The sequence below is a fragment of the Palaemon carinicauda genome, chromosome 19 (assembly GCF_036898095.1).
Source record: "Palaemon carinicauda isolate YSFRI2023 chromosome 19, ASM3689809v2, whole genome shotgun sequence".
NCBI classification, from domain to species: domain Eukaryota; kingdom Metazoa; phylum Arthropoda; class Malacostraca; order Decapoda; family Palaemonidae; genus Palaemon; species Palaemon carinicauda.
In genome coordinates, this window is record NC_090743.1 from 83,201,098 (window position 1) to 83,220,965 (window position 19,868).

At 48.1% G+C, this 19,868-nt stretch overlaps 1 protein-coding gene across 1 annotated transcript in view; it reads right to left on the reverse strand.

Moving 5' to 3' along the window:
* LOC137658695 (acid phosphatase type 7-like) overlaps positions 1-19,868 on the reverse strand; it is a 141,567-nt gene that overhangs the window by 120,685 nt on the left and 1,014 nt on the right. The window lies entirely within an intron of this gene.

A 19,868-nucleotide genomic window follows, 5' to 3' on the forward strand; every position in this document is an offset into this window, starting at 1 on the left:
AGGCTCCTGTGGGTCACGTCCTGCAGGTAGTGGGCTGTGAAGGTCGTTAAGACGCTTCCAGACTCCAGCTTGTAGCACCTGCGTCACAGAGTAGTTTCTCTTGAATGCCAGGGACGTTGCGATGCCTCTGACATCGTGTGCTCTAAGGCGACGTGACGGAGGAGGATCTGGATTCAGGCCATGATGGATGAACGTTTGAGTCCAGGCTGAAAAGGCATTCTTGATGACCCTCCTCTCCGTCCTCCCTGTGCTCTCAAACAGGGCTTGCACGTGAGGACGAACTGCAGCTGTTCTTTAAGATAACCCCTCCGACTCCTTACTGGGCATAGTAGGAGAAGGTCTGGGTCATCTGTTACAGAACAGACTCGAAATCCTGAGGGAGTCGACCGAAGGTCCGGGACTCCCAGATTTTGAGTCTAGTAACCAACTCAGGGACAAACCTGAATGTTACCTCCACCTATCCTCTTGAATGGGCGACGTTGTACGAGAGACCATGAAGTTCGCTGACACGCTTGGCCGAGGCCAGAGCGAGCAGGAGCACCGTCTTCCAAGACCGGTGACGATCAGAAGCCTGGTGTAATGGTTCGCAAGGAGATCTCTCAAGAGCCTTAAGAGCCCGAACCATGTTCCATGGAGGAGGTCTCACTTCCGACTGGGGGCAGGTAAGTTCGTAGTTTCGTATGAGCGAAGAAAGATCCAGCGAGGAGGAAATGTCTATTTCTTTCAGCCTGAAGGCCAGGCTTAAGGCTGAGCGATAGGCTTCCACCGCCGAGAGAGAAAGGTGCATTTCCTCCCGCCGATATACAATAACTCCGCTATGCTGGAATAGTGGCATCAAGGGCAGAGGTACCGCTCCCACGACACCAACCACAGAAGACTCTTCACTTCGCCTGGTACACCCCTGCGGATGACTTTCGCAGGTGTCGAGACATCCGCTCCGCAACTTGTTGCGGAACGCTTCCCTCTGTAAGGAGATGCTGGATGGTCTCCAGGCGTAAAGCCGAAGCGATGCTATGGCTTGTGGTAGATGTTGCAGTGTGGTTGTTTGAGTAGCTTGTGTTGTGGGGGAAGCTCTCTCAGGAGTTCCGTCAGGAGATGCAGAAGATCCGGGAACCCCTCTGCATGACGCCGCAGCGGAGCTATCAGAGTCATCGACAGGTTGACCAATAGTCTGGTCTTGTTGAGCCCCCTTCTCAACAGACAGAACGGTGGGAAGACGTAGACGTCGATGTTGTCCCACCGTGTAGGAAGGCATCTTGTCAGAGTGTCTTGGGGTCTGGGACTGGGAGTAGTACAGCGACAGCTTGAAAATTCAAGGCTGTCGCAAACAGGTCCACAAGGTCAGGACTTGATGGCTACCAGGGGGGGCCGAAGACCACTCGGTACTCTCTCTCTGAGAGGCCCTGCTCAGACTGTCGGAGAGCACATTCCTTTGTCCGGAATGAAGCGAGCCGATGGGGTATTGAGTGGACTTCGGATCATCTCAGTATCTCTACTGCAAGATGAGAAAGTTGTCGTTCACGGAATGACTCGCCAGGGTCTGTTGGAAGTGTTGAAAGGCCAGAATACGGCCTTCATTCCTAGCAGATTGATGTGGAGGTACCCTTCTGATTCTGACCATAGGCCTGGCTCAGAACGTGCCCCCCCCCCCTTGTTTTGATGAGTCCGAGAACAGCATCAAATGCAGAGGAAAGACGAGAAGATCCATTCCCTTGCAAAGGTTCCCGTAGGTCAACTACCACTGCAGGTCCATTCGTTCCGCAGGTCCCAAAAGGGACTAGAATGTCCGGGGAATCGTTGTCTTGATTCCACTGGGGCTTAGGCCGCCGAAGCAGGGATCTCATCCTGAGGCGGCAGTTGGAACTAGCCTGGCCAAGGAGGAAAGGTGACCTAGGAGGCGTAACCAAGGTTGGGCTGGAAGCTCTCCTCATCTGAGGAAAGGTTCTGCGACTCTCCTCAGCCTTGCTATCCTGACATCTGATGGGAAGGCTTGGAGATTGGAGTCTAATATCATGCCTAGATATACCAGTTGTTGAGATGGAAGCAGAGAAGACTTCTCGAGAATTGCCATGATCCCTAGATCTTGGCAAAGTCCCAGAAGCTTGTCTCGGTGTCGAAGAAGGGTCGATTCCGAGACTGCCTGGGTTAGCCAGTCATCCAGAAAGCGAAGGAGACGGATGACGCTCCTGTGTGGCCATGAAGATAACAGGGTGAACATTCTGGTGGACACCTGCGGTGCTGTGGAGAGATCAAAACACAGCACCTTGAACTGGTATAACTTGTTGTCTAGGCTGAATTTCATGTACTTCCTGGAAGACGGATGGATTGGGATCTGGAAGTACTCGTCCTTCAGAAACAGTGTGCACATGAAGTCTTGTGGTCTCACTACAAGCCTGATTGACCCTGCTGTTCCACGCTGAACGAAGTTTGTTTGACAAACTTGTTCAGGGCTGAGAGGTCGAGACAGGTTTCCAGCCTTCCGACGCTTTCTTACAAGAAAGAGTCGACTAAAGAAGCCGAGGGGGGAGCCGTCGATGACCTTTTGGAGAGCATACTTCTAGAGCATGGTCTCGATTTCTGCCCGAAGGGCTAGCCCCTTTGCCGAACCCATGGCATGGGAGTTCAGCGACGCTGGATTCGCTGTCAGTGGAGGTAGAGATGTAAAGAACGGGACGCGATATCCTTGGCTGATCACGGAGATCGTGCAGGAATCGGCCCCAAGTTGTTGCCACCTGAGCGCGCAACCTTAGGCATCCCCCTACTGGGGACCATGCAGGGGGGTTGCCAGTCCTAGCGTTTGCGGCCTCGGCCGCTCCCTCAGGATTATTGCCTCCCCAGGAGGACTTCCCGCCCTTCTTGTCTCTGACAGGAGGGGGCTGCTGTTTAGACACCTTGTCTTAGCTGCCGGGGCCGGTTCCAATGTCCTAGGCTGACGAGGCTGTTGTTGTTCAGGCGCTGGAGGCTTGTAGGGTCTGGATGTAAGCGCCTTTGGAGGAACAAATCGTGATTCGACTTTCTCCACCTCTCAGCGGTCCGTTCCCCGTCCTTGGGCTCAAAACAAGGTCTTTCCAAGGGTGGAGGAGTGTCTGAGCTTGCCGACATCTATGGTTGGGACTTCCGAGAGGAACCTCTCGGTCACTGCATCTCAATGCTTCAACATCGAGTTTGCCCACAAGTTCGAAACTTGGTGAGCCAGGAAACGATGGTGCTCGTGCCCGAGAGGAGGAAAGTTTCCATGGCCTTCCTGGAGCTCTCCTTGGACAAATTCTCGGATCGCAACAGGATGCCCAGAGATCCAAGCCAGACAACCAGCCACGAAGTGGCCCGCATGCCCCACTTTGCGGCTTTCTCCTGGCTTAAGATCTTCGAAGACGAGAAATTCACCTGCCGGACGGAGAATTTCTCGAGAGAAAAACTACCTGGTAAGCCCCTTCCACGGAATGGTGGAGAGGAAGGGCTAAACCAGGTTCCCCCATGATCTCGAAGTACCTCCTCTGCTGACGGCTGACAGACGCAGTGTCAGCGACTCCCGCTGGGAGGAAGGGAATTCTAATGATCCTGAGGAGTAGAGATGATGGGGCCTGTCTGAAAAGGAGAAGAATGTTGCCCAGACCTCTCTGAAGATTCTTCCTGCTCTTGCACGTGCCATGCTCTGCGTTTACGGGGTGAAGATCGTGATCTGGAAGTACGCGCTCCAGAAGACTCGCCAGGTTGCCCGTGTTGCGAAAACCCGACAGGAATCGCGGTCGAAATCGCCCTGGCGCTCGCGTGATGGTAAATCGTTGGTTCTTGCGCGGGCGCGCAGGTGCGTGGACGCGAGAGCGCGCAGGTGCGTGGACGCGAGAGCGCGCAGTCGAAAGTACGCTTGTTGAGCCCCCTTCTCAACAGACAGAACGGTGGGAAGACGTAGACGTCGATGTTGTCCCACCGTGTAGGAAGGCATCTTGTCAGAGTGTCTTGGGGTCTGGGACTGGGAGTAGTACAGCGACAGCTTGAAAATTCAAGGCTGTCGCAAACAGGTCCACAAGGTCAGGACTTGATGGCTACCAGGGGGGGCCGAAGACCACTCGGTACTCTCTCTCTGAGAGGCCCTGCTCAGACTGTCGGAGAGCACATTCCTTTGTCCGGAATGAAGCGAGCCGATGGGGTATTGAGTGGACTTCGGATCATCTCAGTATCTCTACTGCAAGATGAGAAAGTTGTCGTTCACGGAATGACTCGCCAGGGTCTGTTGGAAGTGTTGAAAGGCCAGAATACGGCCTTCATTCCTAGCAGATTGATGTGGAGGTACCCTTCTGATTCTGACCATAGGCCTGGCTCAGAACGTGCCCCCCCCCCCCCCTTGTTTTGATGAGTCCGAGAACAGCATCAAATGCAGAGGAAAGACGAGAAGATCCATTCCCTTGCAAAGGTTCCCGTAGGTCAACTACCACTGCAGGTCCATTCGTTCCGCAGGTCCCAAAAGGGACTAGAATGTCCGGGGAATCGTTGTCTTGATTCCACTGGGGCTTAGGCCGCCGAAGCAGGGATCTCATCCTGAGGCGGCCGTTGGAACTAGCCTGGCCAAGGAGGAAAGGTGACCTAGGAGGCGTAACCAAGGTTGGGCTGGAAGCTCTCCTCATCTGAGGAAAGGTTCTGCGACTCTCCTCAGCCTTGCTATCCTGTCATCTGATGGGAAGGCTTGGAGATTGGAGTCTAATATCATGCCTAGATATACCAGTTGTTGAGATGGAAGCAGAGAAGACTTCTCGAGAATTGCCATGATCCCTAGATCTTGGCAAAGTCCCAGAAGCTTGTCTCGGTGTCGAAGAAGGGTCGATTCCGAGACTGCCTGGGTTAGCCAGTCATCCAGAAAGCGAAGGAGACGGATGACGCTCCTGTGTGGCCATGAAGATAACAGGGTGAACATTCTGGTGGACACCTGCGGTGCTGTGGAGAGATCAAAACACAGCACCTTGAACTGGTATAACTTGTTGTCTAGGCTGAATTTCATGTACTTCCTGGAAGACGGATGGATTGGGATCTGGAAGTACTCGTCCTTCAGAAACAGTGTGCACATGAAGTCTTGTGGTCTCACTACAAGCCTGATTGACCCTGCTGTTCCACGCTGAACGAAGTTTGTTTGACAAACTTGTTCAGGGCTGAGAGGTCGAGACAGGTTTCCAGCCTTCCGACGCTTTCTTACAAGAAAGAGTCGACTAAAGAAGCCGAGGGGGGAGCCGTCGATGACCTTTTGGAGAGCATACTTCTAGAGCATGGTCTCGATTTCTGCCCGAAGGGCTAGCCCCTTTGCCGAACCCATGGCATAGGAGTTCAGCGACGCTGGATTCGCTGTCAGTGGAGGTAGAGATGTAAAGAACGGGACGCGATATCCTTGGCTGATCACGGAGATCGTGCAGGAATCGGCCCCAAGTTGTTGCCACCTGAGCGCGCAACCTTAGGCATCCCCCTACTGGGGACCATGCAGGGGGGTTGCCAATCCTAGCGTTTGCGGCCTCGGCCGCTCCCTCAGGATTATTGCCTCCCCAGGAGGACTTCCCGCCCTTCTTGTCTCTGACAGGAGGGGGCTGCTGTTTAGACACCTTGTCTTAGCTGCCGGGGCCGGTTCCAATGTCCTAGGCTGACGAAGCTGTTGTTGTTCAGGCGCTGGAGGCTTGTAGGGTCTGGATGTAAGCGCCTTTGGAGGAACAAATCGTGATTCGACTTTCTCCACCTCTCAGCTGTCCGTTCCCCATCCTTGGGCTCAAAACAAGGTCTTTCCAAGGGTGGAAGAGTGTCTGAGCTTGCCGACATCTATGGTTGGGACTTCCGAGAGGAACCTCTCGGTCACTGCATCTCAATGCTTCAACATCGAGTTTGCCCACAAGTTCGAAACTTGGTGAGCCAGGAAACGATGGTGCTCGTGCCCGAGAGGAGGAAAGTTTCCATGGCCTTCCTGGAGCTCTCCTTGGACAAATTCTCGGATCGCAACAGGATGCCCAGAGATCCAAGCCAGACAACCAGCCACGAAGTGGCCCGCATGCCCCACTTTGCGGCTTTCTCCTGGCTTAAGATCTTCGAAGACGAGAAATTCACCTGCCGGACGGAGAATTTCTCGAGAGAAAAACTACCTGGTAAGCCCCTTCCACGGAATGGTGGAGAGGAAGGGCTAAACCAGGTTCCCCCATGATCTCGAAGTACCTCCTCTGCTGACGGCTGACAGACGCAGTGTCAGCGACTCCCGCTGGGAGGAAGGGAATTCTAATGATCCTGAGGAGTAGAGATGATGGGGCCTGTCTGAAAAGGAGAAGAATGTTGCCCAGACCTCTCTGAAGATTCTTCCTGCTCTTGCACGTGCCATGCTCTGCGTTTACGGGGTGAAGATCGTGATCTGGAAGTACGCGCTCCAGAAGACTCGCCAGGTTGCCCGTGTTGCGAAAACCCGACAGGAATCGCGGTCGAAATCGCCCTGGCGCTCGCGTGATGGTAAATCGTTGGTTCTTGCGCGGGCGCGCAGGTGCGTGGACGCGAGAGCGCGCAGTCGAAAGTACGCGTGGGCGCGCAGGTGGGGGCTAGCGCGGTTGTAAGGGCGAGCGCTGGCGGTCGGGAGACCGATGGTGCGTGGGCGAGCGATGGTGCGTGGGCGAGCGATGGTACGTAGGCGAGCGATGGCTCACTAGCGGGAATCGCGCTGGCGCTCGCACGATGGAAAACCGTTGGTTCGCGCGCGGGCGAACATGGACGCGCATGCACGCGGGCGCGTGGTCGTGAGGGCGAGCGCAGGAGGCCGGGAGACCGATGGCGCGCTGACGAGCGATGGCGCGTCTTGGCAAGCGATGGCTCGTAGGCGGGCGAAGGCACGTTGGCAAGCGGTGGCGCGTAGCGACCGATCGCGTACAGAACAGTTAACGCGTGGGCGCGTAGGAAGCCTACGATGATTCAAGCGTTGGCGAGTTGAAAACGCTTGCGCGCAGGTGAAGAATCACGAGGGCGCATAGGAGATCGCTGGCGCATAAGGAGAGCCCAGGGGTGCCTGTGAGTGCCCGTGCGCTAGCTTAGGTGTCTCCTGGGTGGCGCGGTGTGAAGTGGAAGCGTGCTAGCGCGTTGGCGCGCTGGAACTGGAACCACGCGTGGGCGCGCTTGGCGCGAAACTTCAGAAGGGCGCTGCGAGTCCAGAAGAACCTGTGAGCGCCTGTGCGCTATCATAGGAACTTCGTGAACTGCGTGCGACGAGGCAGGAACCAGGAGATCGTAGGAGCGTAGCTGCGTGGCCAGAATATATGCGCAGCCAGACGATATCGGCGAGGGTGCAGAACCAGAGATCGTCGGCGAGGAGGCGAAGGAATAAATTCCTTGCCTGCGCCCAGATCCAAAGATCGTGGGCGCGTGGGCGAACGTTGGCGCGTGGGCGAACGTTGGCACGTATTGCGCACATCAGGAAAGGGGGGCGCAGATGCGCGCTGGCGAGCAGGTGAACGTGGAGTTCAGTGAAGAAATAATCTCCCTGCCTGCGCCCAGATCCGGAGATCGTGGGCACGAGGGTGAACGTTGGCGCGCATTGCGCACATCAGAAAAGGACGATCAGATGTGCGCCGGCGAGCAAGCGATCATCATTCAGGAGACCGTAGGCGCACATGGCGCGTAGCCGCATAGAAGGTCTCAGAAGAGTTGGAGATCAGGAGATCTACGGCGAGACTCAGCTACAGGAGGTCGCTGGAGTGTTGATTCAGCAGAAGTCTGGTCCACAGCAGGAGAGCATTTGCGAACTACTGCGCGCGGACGCGCAGGAGAACGAGGCTGCACAGGTAAAAACCTGGCACAAAAGGGATTTACTCACATTGTGAGATAAGCCCTTTGCCCCAAAGGGACCGGTGCCTGTTTGGAAAACGGGGAGGAATGGCGCCCACTGCGCTTCTGCGTTCAGGAACGGAGAAGGAAGACAAGAGATCTGGCAGGTGTCGGAGATTGCGAACGAACTGCCGACAGGAGTAGCGAAGCAGCTGCAACGGTCTATTCTCATTGAGGAGGATCCTCTGCAGCTGAAGATGAAGACGACGACCACAGACAAGAGCACCATCATCAGTCCTCCGAAGAGGAGTCTCTGTTTGTGAACTCCCCCGAGAGGGAGAGACACTCGCAGGAGTGACTGTTGGACTCAGCTGCCCCCTCGAAGGATGTTCGGAGGGGGAAACTGAGCCTTCAGCAACAACAGCAGGTGAGTCCTCCGAAGAGGAGTCTCTATGAGTGTCCTCTCTCGTGAACGAGAGAGGTGAACACTTCGTAGAAGAGACAGGACTGATGAAGGAGCCCCTAGGGCCTTTGGATCAGCAAGCTGACCATAAAGAGCAACCTCCGAAGAGGAGCTCCAGCAGCTGCTCAGCCCCTTGAGCGTAGCTGCAAGTGCGACCACTCAGCACCAAAAGCATAATCGCACGAACACCATGGTCCGGCCTTGTAACCGCTCAGCCCCTTGAGCATGGTTACAAAAGCGGTCGCTCAGCACCAAGATCATAACTGCCCGAGGACCAGAAAAGATTAAGGTAAGAGAAGTTGCCCCCCCTGAAGGGGAAAAAACTCATACCTGGGAAGGGAACCTCCCTCGGAAGGGAAGTACCCACCCATGGAGGCGAACCTCCTAGAGCGTTCTAAATGAACTAAGGAGCTGACAGTTGTCACGGGAGAACTTATAGGAGAAGGGAACATGCCCCTGACGAAGTCGTAGAGGAGGCAGCAACAGCAGACTCCCCAGGCCCCAACAGGACAGCTCTTCTTCGTTGGCACACTAGGCAAACGAAAAACTAGCTAGTTAACTGTGGAAATAAAACAATTAGTTAACATTAATTCCCCAGGGGGAACTCCGAAGAGAAACCCCCAAGGGAAAAGAACATAAGAATTACGCACCAGGAATGCGCCCTCCTCCCCCACTGACACTCATGGGAAGGGGGGAAGGCGGAGAACTGTAACAAAACAGAATTATAAGAATTATAATTATGTAATTCATCTAAGAATGTTCACTAATAGTAAGAACGAATGACCCCGAAGGGAAGCGTTCTACACAGAAGCTGAAAAGTTAACAAATACAGTTAGATTTGATTAAAAATAATTGAGACAAAAATAAACGGAGTAGCAACTCATCCCGCAACGGGAAGGAAGCTACCGTAATACGTAGTAGAAATAAAAGGGTGAACGACCTCAAGGAGAGAGAGAGACCGTAGTCAACTAAACTTCCATGTTCCCTACGCTGAGAGACCAAGTTCCCCGTAGGGAAGGAGGAACATCAGAAGGGAGACCAAAGGACCAAGGGAGAGATCGCGACCCATGAAATGTCACCGTGGGGGCCTAGGACCACACGGAGATGTTGTCGTACAATGAGTAGACTTCCTACACACACACACAGCACAAACACTGAAAAAGAAACTTACTGTATTTCTATACTCAAATATATACATAAACATAAGAATGTTTACATATATATTAAGTATAAGAAAAGTAAGTAATTAAGTAAGACAAAACATTAATGGCTGCCATGCGAGGACGGGACAGAGACGTCTGTTCATTGTCCGAGCCAAAAGTGAAGTGAAGCAGTTCACCAGTGTGTGAGGGGGGGAGGGGTAGCTAGCTACCACTCCCCTACCCCCTTGCTAACTAGCGCGGGGGTAATACACCCTCGTTAAATTCTAATGGCTCGTCATTTCAGCTACGCCGAAAATAAACCCTATGTAAATAGCGTGGTTTGTATTTCGGTTACGGAACAACATCATTTTTATTTGATGTCATAACTCTAATATTTCTTATGGAAGGGGGTGAGAGAGATGGTCTCTCTCTTTTCCAATTAATAGGTTGTGAGCTATCAGGTTTTTGTACCTTCCCCACTACAGGTGCACCTGGTAACTTGGTTTCAAGTGGAATCTCCATTAAATCAGGCAAAGACATGGCCTGGGAGAGGTTAGTACTATCCTTTGCAATAGGGGATAAAGGTTGGATAGTGGTGTTCAATGTCTTTTTGTTGTTACACAATGGTAACTCTTTAGGAGGAGACATTCTTGTCTTATTATGCAGCACTTTATCAGTAGATGGTGAATTTCTTTTTTGAGAACTACCTACAGTAGTAGGTTGGGTTAGATAATTCCCAAGGAACTTTTTCCCCTATTTTTAATGTCTCTACATAAGTAGTAGATTTATTTAATAATCTCTTGGCATGCCCTACGCTTACATGTTCAATAATTGTTTTATTGAGGGCAGCTTCTTCTAACTTATAAAACTAGCAGCTCCTATCATTACATTTATGATTAGAGTTGCAGTTAAAGCACCTTGCCTCAAGTGTACATTCTCCATAGTAAAGATTGGAGCACGTACAGTATTACAAATTGTATCATTCTTGCAAACTTGGGAAGGATGCCCAAATTTAAAGCAATTAAAACATTGCACTGGCTTCTACTTAAAAGGTCGAACTCTAATCCTTTCATTTTTTATGTCTATGTGGAAATGTACATCAGCATCCTAGAAAGTAAGGATAATCATTAATATTCGAGGTACTTTATGTACTTTCCACACTGATAGTGGACACAGCCAATATCTCCTTTTCCGTAAATTCATATAGATCCCTACTGACAACCACTCTCCTTCCATAGCTAAAGTTTAGATGAGGTTTGATGTCCAATTTTATATCAACATTTTCTGTATTTAGATTGGACAATATATCAGACTGTGCTTATGACGTGGCCTTTATCAAGTAAATTTTCTTACTGAATTGAGATACTTTACATCTCCAGGTGCTATCGTTCCTACCTTCCTCTGAAGAAACTTGCAGATCTTAAAATAATTTTCTGTACCTCCTGTAGATTGAGCAACAAGCCACATTGGTGGTTTTGGCTTTCTTCGGAATGGCATAACTATTTCTATGTCTTTATCAATCCAGTCTGCTGGTCTGTAGACATCCAGATCTTTAGGTACCCTATCACACAGAGCACCCTTATCACTCATATTTCCTACTTTAATATTAATAATGTTACGGCTTGCATTGAATGCTTCATGACAATTAAATGATAACCAAGAATCCCATTTATCATCTTGAAGTTTCAATCTAATTTCATTTATTAATCAGTAGCATTCAAATATTTTATGTAGCACATCAAATTGGCTTCTAATAGGATCTGGGTAACATGCAGGATTTTCAATTTTCCTCTGTTGCCCCTATTACCCTTTTTTCAAATGTTCAAAGAATAGCCCTTTTTAGTTCTTAAGTCGTCAACGAAATTTTCTTTAAATGGATTGCCAGAGGTCGTCAACAGTGCCTTGTCAGCAGAATCCATAAGAAAAGATAAAAGGATAATGTGAGTTTAAAAATTGTTTGATTCACCTGCTTGAGAACATTAAGGCATCACATGCTGGGAAGGATATTTGCACTCTCCACTATTGGCAAAATGAGAGTATACTTCCCAGATGGTCCACTCCATACCCTACCGGAAGGATAGCACCAAGACAGATATAGAGGCACAGGTGTCAGCCAAGACCAAGAAACTATGGAATCACCCTCCCCATATCTGCAATGATGGGCTTCCAGCCAAAAGCCGAGAGTCCTACCTCAAGCATTGGATCTCCCTGGATTCTGAAGACCCAACACTTGAGAATAGTTCTGCCAAAAGGTCCAAACCATCTTTGGGATGGCTGAGATCAGCCAATACTCACATATAGCTTTGAGCGCAAATACCTCCCAACCGTGACACCTCCTCCCATTCATCAAAGCAGGCAGCAATAACAGATGTAGAAATATCCACACCAGTGGCAATAACGTAGGTACAAACATCCCCGCCATTAAAAAAAAGGACATACATATATATGTGCATATTTACACATATACATAAGGGAAATTTTACTCATAGAGTTGGGACAGCAACACGAAAGAAAGTTCATAAAATTAGGAGAAGGTCGAAGTAATATTAAGAGGAAGAAAAAGATGAGAGAGAGATATCTAGATTCGAACTGGGTGAGCAATTTCCCCAAGTTCAAGTTCAAGAGCCCATCACCAAATTTCAGCACGGGAATGATATGCCGTGCTGAAGCTCAATGATTTCATAAAGGCATTCTCTCAATAAGAGGGGAACCAGGGCAGAGCTGTACTGGACCTGGAAGCCTTCTGAGTCTCAAATATCACATCAAGAACCAAATCCTTCCCTTCCTGGATGGTGGAACCAAGAGTGGACAGCATGTTGATGGCCCTCATACAGGCAAGGACCTGCCAAGAGGTATGCTCAGACTCACGTCTCTCCTGTTAATAGTGATAGTTCGGACTGGCCGCCTTTCAAAGATTCTCGTCCTAAGAATCTAAGGGGTCGTCCACCTCCAGGCTCACATCCAGAGCCTGGGGTAGGTCATAGTCTTTGTGCCTCAGTCATTCTAGCTCCCCTTGCTACAGCGTTCTTGGGTTTCGTCTTAGTGTCTTTCGATTCCCTATGCACAGGATGTTCCTCCGCAGTCTTAGGAGGGGAACCTGCGAGGTTTTTGAGGCATTTGACGAAGCCCTGGCAGTAGGACCTGAAAGCTCCTCCTCTGGAAGATATACAGAAACCAGACATTCGTCCGGAGGCACTACCTCAATTTCTTGAGGGATGAAGGGATGGACCGCAATCTCCCTGGGCGAGCCTATGTCCCTACTCATCCTAGGATGGATGATGTCGGCGTGAGGTGGTGTTACGCCTCTAATCCTTTTCTTCTTAGTGATGACCTCCTTTACCTTTACTGGTGTAAAGAGTAAGTTGCCCATATAAGGATCAGAAGTAATCGGACCTTCAGCACGCTATCAGGGTGGAGGTGGTCTACGCACTCTATTTGCCGTCAACTTCCTTCTAGGGTCCTGACTCCCAACTGACGAACTTAACGAGGGTTCCAGGGGGATCCTAGGGGTTGCCTTGACTGGGGCAGTTAGAGGTTGTGACGGTGTAGGAGCCACATTCAGAGTCTTCAGGAGGGTGGAGATGAATGTATTCACCCATGGAGGAAGCTCTGAACCTCTAGGTAAACCCTGGAATTCCCTAGGAGAGTGTCCTTTGGGTGGAACTTTAGAAGGAGCTCCAGTCGACGGAGGTGATAACCTCTAAGGCAGTGGAAAGGTTGTCGGTCTTCTGCTGGAGGTACAAGACACAGAGGGGCGAGGCAAAGATGTTGCTACCCCACTTTCTTGCGGTTCCGACACATCTGCTCGCGGAAATCGCCGATTTGCTCGTAAAATTGTGAGATTCACAAGCAAAGTCGCGAATTTCATGCGTCAATGGACGCGATTCATGAGCAGAAGTTCTCGCAACATGAGCACCAAGAGCCACAGAGGAAGAGAAAGGTCTAACGCCTTCCTGCTGCCCTAGAGAAGCACCTACATCCAAGGAAGTCAGCAGAGTAGACCTCTGAGTAGGGACTACTCTAGATGGAGACCGTGTCACAGAAGGAAGCGCCTCCAAGCGTCGCGTTGGCGAATGCTTTACGGTGAAAGGGACTCAGGGTTTAGCTGGACACCTGTTAGAGGAATGGTAATTCTCATCTTCAAGTTCAGTCCGAGGTCATTTGGAAGGTATGATTGAAGGGCTACGCGCTAATGGACTGCACATACACTTACCTCTACCTCTAGATGAGGAACGTCTAGACCTAGATGGCGAACGCGCGGTTCATGATCGTGAACGGGAGCGTCTAGTTCTCGTTCGAGAACGGTGTGAACGTCGTGAATGCCTAGCTCGCGAGAGAGAAAGTCGTTCTCGTGAACAGTACCCTCGAGAGCGTAAACGCCACCCATGCAAACGGAAGTGTCGTCCTCGCAAGCGTGAGCGCTACTCTCGGGATCTAGATCACAGAGATCCAGAACATGAGCGTCAGGACCTAGGTCTAGACTTTGCTCGTCATCGTGTAGAACGGAATCGCGAGACTCATCCTCGTGAAGAGGAATCCCGAGACTCGTCCTCGTGAAGAGGAATCCCTCCGGAAAGAGCGTTGAGACCTGCGGTCTTGTGAGCACCTTCTAGAAGAAGAGCGCTCGGATCGTGATGACCTGTGATCCATAAGATCTTCCGATCGTCACGAAGGATGATCAGGGGAAGAGAGTCCAGAAGGGCGAGGCGATAGTGATGCTTGCTCTTTAGCGCTGTTGGTGGTAGGAGCGCTGGTCCCCAGAAGATCTACACCTGCAACCTGCGGGTTCCCGTGGGGAGAAACGAAGAGTTGAAGGTTAGGGGACGATGAGGTCCCAGGATGGAGAGAGAAGGTATGTCGTCAGCAGGGGACCGTTGGAGAGGCGAATGCGAGCGATCCCCTCATCCACATGTGGAAGGGCCAGGAGAAGGCGAAAGATGGACCTCACACAGTTCCTTCGAAGGGGGTTCTGAAATCCCTAAGGACGACCACACCTGCAGCAGATCTGAAAGGGAGAATGGCTCGCCAGTGGCTCGAGGAGAAGTTACTCCTCTAGGGGAAGCAACAACCACCCTAGTACCCCGATCTGTGCTCCTACTCGATCGTCCCTAGGAAGAGCGCGAGCAAGATGGAGCTTTTGAGAGATATTTGGGGGTACGAGAAGAAGAAGAACATGCTTTGCTCGCCCGAGGGAGAACGGTCGCGCCTCGTCTTCTTCCTACGCCGCCCAAAACTTCTCCCATTGGGAGGCAGACCACTTCCTACATTCTACACAGGGCAAACCCTGTTTACATCAATGCCCTCGGCACGTAGGACACAAAGAGTATGGGTCGGTCTCCAACGACGACATGAAGGTCCTCCACGTAGCACCCTCGCTCCCTGGACAGGTTCGCATGAAGGCGATCATAAGAGAAGACACACACCTGAAAAGAAAAAGTGAAGTTGAAGAAGTCCAATGACAGTCGGGAAGAGAGCGGAAATGTCTGATCTCAAATGAGCCAAAAGAAAAAGTTACATCTCTTCCTGCTGTGAGAGTATATATAGAGGTGGCTGGGTAACCCCCAGCATACCCGCTCCAGTTTTTAGGCAGGGTTGCCACCTCACAATTAAAGTCTAACGGCTACCTTCCAGCAACGCTGAAAGATAATCCATAAATAACGGAAGGTTTGTTTGTATGGGAATAAAGAAATTCGTGGATCTTTATGGGACGACGAGGTCTGAAGATGGCGGGAGGACTCGTCGTCAGCAGGAGGCCATCAGATGGGCAAGCAGGAGCAATGACCACAAGACAGTGTGGAAGGGCCAGGAGACGGGGAGAGTTGGGCCTCGCAAAGAGCTAACGCGTCGGCAGCAGCAGTGGTAACCACAGGGGACGGGAGTAAAAGATCTCTCAGAGCGCCAAGCTGAAGTAAAGCTTCTTTGGAAGAGGGTTCAGTCACTCACAGGGATGGCCATGCTGCAGCATATCTAAAAAATAAAATGGACTCCCAGGGGCTGGAGGCAAAGGTGTTCCTCTAGGGGAAGCAACAGCACCCTCGGTACTTCGAGGTTGCCATAGAATAAGCTGGTCTGCACTCCTTCTTGATGTCCTCCCGGAGGACGTGTGAGAAGGAGCTTCAGGAAGGGGTCTAGGAGTCCGGGAAGAGGAAACCTGAGGTCTCTTCGCCTCTGAGGAAGACCCCGAGGGCAAGAGATCTCTCTTGGACTTCTTCCAACAGAGCCTAAACTTCTCCTACTGGGAGGCAGGCCACTCCCTACACTCGTCACAGGGCAAACCCTGCACGCAGCAACGGCCCCCGCAGGTCAGACACAGAAAATGAGGGTCAGTCTCGACCGAGGTCATGATTGATTGATTGATTTAAGGTTTTCAGGCATCAGAGGTCATGAAGGTACTGCAGGAGTGCCCAGGGCAGGTCCGCATGGGAGCGTCAAGAAGGCAATCAAACTTGAAAAGAAGGGAATTTAGCATAAAGCAATATTATCTTGTTGGTCAAGTCTTATGGAGGAGAGAGCGGATGCATCCAAACTCTCACAGCCAAAAGAAAAAAGTGACTTAGTTCACCGATGTGAGTAGATATAGGTGTCTGGGTACCTCCAGCCAACCCCTACCCTCCCCAATACTTGTGGTGGGGTTGGGTTGCCACTTTGCAATAAAGTCTTAATGGTTATCCTTTCAGCTCCGCCGAAAGATAATCCCTATAAATAGCGTACGGTTTGCTAGTGCTGGAGCAAGAAATTTTAGTTCCTTTTAAATTATTTACATCTCTTTCTCTTATTTCTTACAGTATGTTGAACACCCTTGCTTTCTTTCACTCTCATATTTTTATCTAGTTTCTGCTAATGACAGCCTGCTTTCTGATTCCTCAGAGACTTTAGCATACAGCTCAGTTAAGTGCGAGTTTTAATGCTGGCTCAAGAGAGGTAGAAGCAAGGGCCAGGACAGTGTCTTAGAGACTAACCATACATACTTTCAATTACTGGCAAAATCACCTCTCCATCCAAGCTAGCACTAGGGAGGGCCCGGCAATGGCTGCTAGTGACTCAACAGGTAAACCTACAAGCTCCTCTAAACCCCCTTTCCCATGCTCACATGTCCAACAGATTGTGAGACTGGCACATTTCCAATAGGCTACCACAATCCTAAATGATTGATCTAAATTGATTTAGGTAGGCATCTCCAGTACTCTCCCATGAACCGAAAGATTTTTAACTGATGGTGGATAAGAACCCTTTTATTGCATATCAGAGCATTTTGCTTGAATTTGCTAGTGTATTATGGAATGTATTTGTTAGGTCTTATCAATTTTTAAACTAAGGCAAATAATTAATACTAGCAATGCTATCAGAAATTTTCCATGAACCAGTGGCAATACAATACTTGTAAGGGGAGAAAGAAATGCGCTTTGATTCTATGTTAGAATATGAAGATTTATATATATGCATACAGTAATAGTAATTATTCTATGTATAGTACAGTATGTAGACTTTGACCAATACCAGCTCTGGTCTAGATGATACCTACAAGTCTATTTTCCTGTACTGTATAGCACTGACTTATCTGTTGAACAAGTTACCAGTGTTTATTATATACTTTTTCCAGATGCGGGTATGGGGTATTATGGTGCTTCTTTTTTTAAAGTAATGGGTGAATGCTGCCAATGCAATGAGAGTGCGTGAAACATTTGTGGAAGGTGTCATATGCTTGTTTTACTGTCACCTAAATATCATTTCTTTGTATTTGTAAATGTATAGGATCCAGATTACACCGAGTGAAATAAACCCTTGTGATGAAATAAAATTCTTAATAAAAATTATTTTCTTTTGTATCTTTATCTTGTCATTTTAGTGTTATAAAAATTACAGACTTAGATTTACATAGCTCACAGCTTCTCAGCAAGAAAACCAGAGGTAATGATTTAGGGCTCCTGACCCAGAAAAACAACTTCAGTACAGTGCTATATGTGAAATCTATTAATTGATGTGACTACTGCACTTCAGACCTATTTACTATGTATCTGGCACAGAAGAGCATCCTCACCAGAGTACCTCACAAACTGTAATAAAGGAAATGTAAATAGGGTTCTTTTATGTTCTAGTGTTCAAAATAAAAGTGACAATTTCTATTTAAAACCATTATTTGTAAAGATAAGGCTAACAATGTTGATGGCCTACTATGAGGACCTTAAAAATTTGGGTGGGAAAAAAAGAAAATTTTATAGTGATGAATCCTGTGGTTAACCTTAATGGAACATCTGGAAATTTTATATCACATTAATGTATGGGTAAAGGCCCTAGCAAAAGTACATTAATAGTTGGTTAAAGGTTTTAGATGGGGTATGACATCACATGTGAGGTGGGGTGATGATGCATCCCTGTATTTGTCTTTTCCCTTTTTGGCCATCCAAAGATCCAATTTCCCTCTGTGCCTGGGCATTATTTTTAGTCTTGGAGGAGATGGTATATCTCTATGTGGAATCTTTTCTGATAAAAAAATTAACATACTATACACTAAAACAAAACAACAAAACACAAAAATCATATTCTGAAGCAGGGCTCAAAATAAAGTACTGTCCTAAAACAAATTTAAACATTACTGTATTTCAACAAGTTCCCTACTCCTTAATCATTGAGATGGACACACCAAACTTAACTAACCTCATCTGGAATTGCTTTTACTCATCATATACAAATGTATAAGATAAGGGTATTATTGTTGTGTATTACAGGGCAATGTAACCTAGGAAAAAACTACTTTTTCTTATAGTAAAAATTACGCTCTCTTTGAAAATGACACTCGTTCCCATCGCAAATAAATAGTTTCAGAAATATATATATATATATATATATATATATATATATATATATATATATATATATATATATATATATATATCTATATCCTACGATAATGGGGGACCCCCAGTGGGAATTCGGGGTTTTGGGTGGGGAAAACATACTGGGGAAACGATATATAACCGTAAAACAAGCCTTTTCTTCTCTATACATTACATTCCTGAATGTATAATAAATGGAGGAAAATACAAAACAGTATAGCTGGATAAACTTTAGAGGCGCCGTTGCAAAGACTATGTCTCATGAAAAAAAACAGTAACCAGTGCTGCCAACGTGTATTGTAGATCAAATGTTAACGTATCATGCTAACATTAGCAGTGTTTTTCATTTAATTTTTCTCATTCTAGTATGTATGTTTGTACATAGAAGGTTTCAACTTTCTGCGCAAAAACCCCGTCTCCCTGCGCAGAGACTTTTCCTCCACCAATAAGATTTTTTCTTCTCTAATCCTAAAATGTAGCTGTTTGTCTCTCTACCAGCTCTGTTCAAGTCTATTACTTGATTAGCTATGTAATACCCTCGTATACATATTACGTTTGACCCCAGTATTACTCGTTTTATTATCCGATTCCTTATAAAATCACCTCATTTTATATACACATCAAATATTATTCATCATACATTCCATTTTATCTTCATGTATTACTTTTATACACTTTGTTATTACCTTGTCACTCCCAGATTTCACATAAATACTTGCTCTGGATAAGTTTCCCATCCTGTTCATTCATGTTTACTCTCTAGACTCTGTTGTTTTTCCGTTGACCAATCACAAACCCATACTTATGTAAAGTTTGCACAGGGGGGTTAATATTTCCCTACCCCCACCTTCCAACAAGCCCTTTTCTGTGGAAACCTTTGCCCAAGTCACGTCTTTGTTAGTTCAAGTGTCGTCTCTTGCGTATTTTACGATCTAAGTATTAGAAAATTGTAACCGCTTCAGTAATCCATACTTGAAACTATTTTGGTGTATTCCAATGTTAAAAAATTTCTTAAATCACGTAATGTAATATACCAACTTTTACAGTGTTCCAAGTGCAGTGCTAATCTAAGGCAAAACACTTAAGACACCACAGTCTCAGTCACAACACCCCCGTGACCCCTAAGTTACGATGTCACGGTCATAAAAGTAAGTCATTAATTTCTTTAACTTTAATCTGTTAGTTTTATTATACAGTATTTTGTTAGAGTGCGAAGCTCAGCATTACCAATTGCCAATGCATACGAGGGTGATGTTTTATTTTCCTGTGATCGTAAGTGAGGAACAAGAACCATTATATTTAACATTGGTAATGTTAGATTAATATTACTAATGTTAGCGTGCGCAGCTCAACATTACCGCTTGCCAGTACATACGAGCTTGATGTTTTATTTTCATGCAAGCAAAGTGAGCTAATGGCGAAACAAGAACCATTATATATAATGTTATCGAAACAGTACTAACGTTACCGTAACGTGAGTGAAGTGATATAACAAAGGCCATTATATTGGGTTTGTGACCTGGGAACTTCTAGGTTAGGTTAGGTGGGTTTGTTAGGTTCTGTACCCTTTTTGTACTTTTTTATATATTGTGTAAAGGGTATAAGGAAAAATTCTTTAAAATACACACGATAATAATACCGTGTCATTGCTATCGTTAGTAA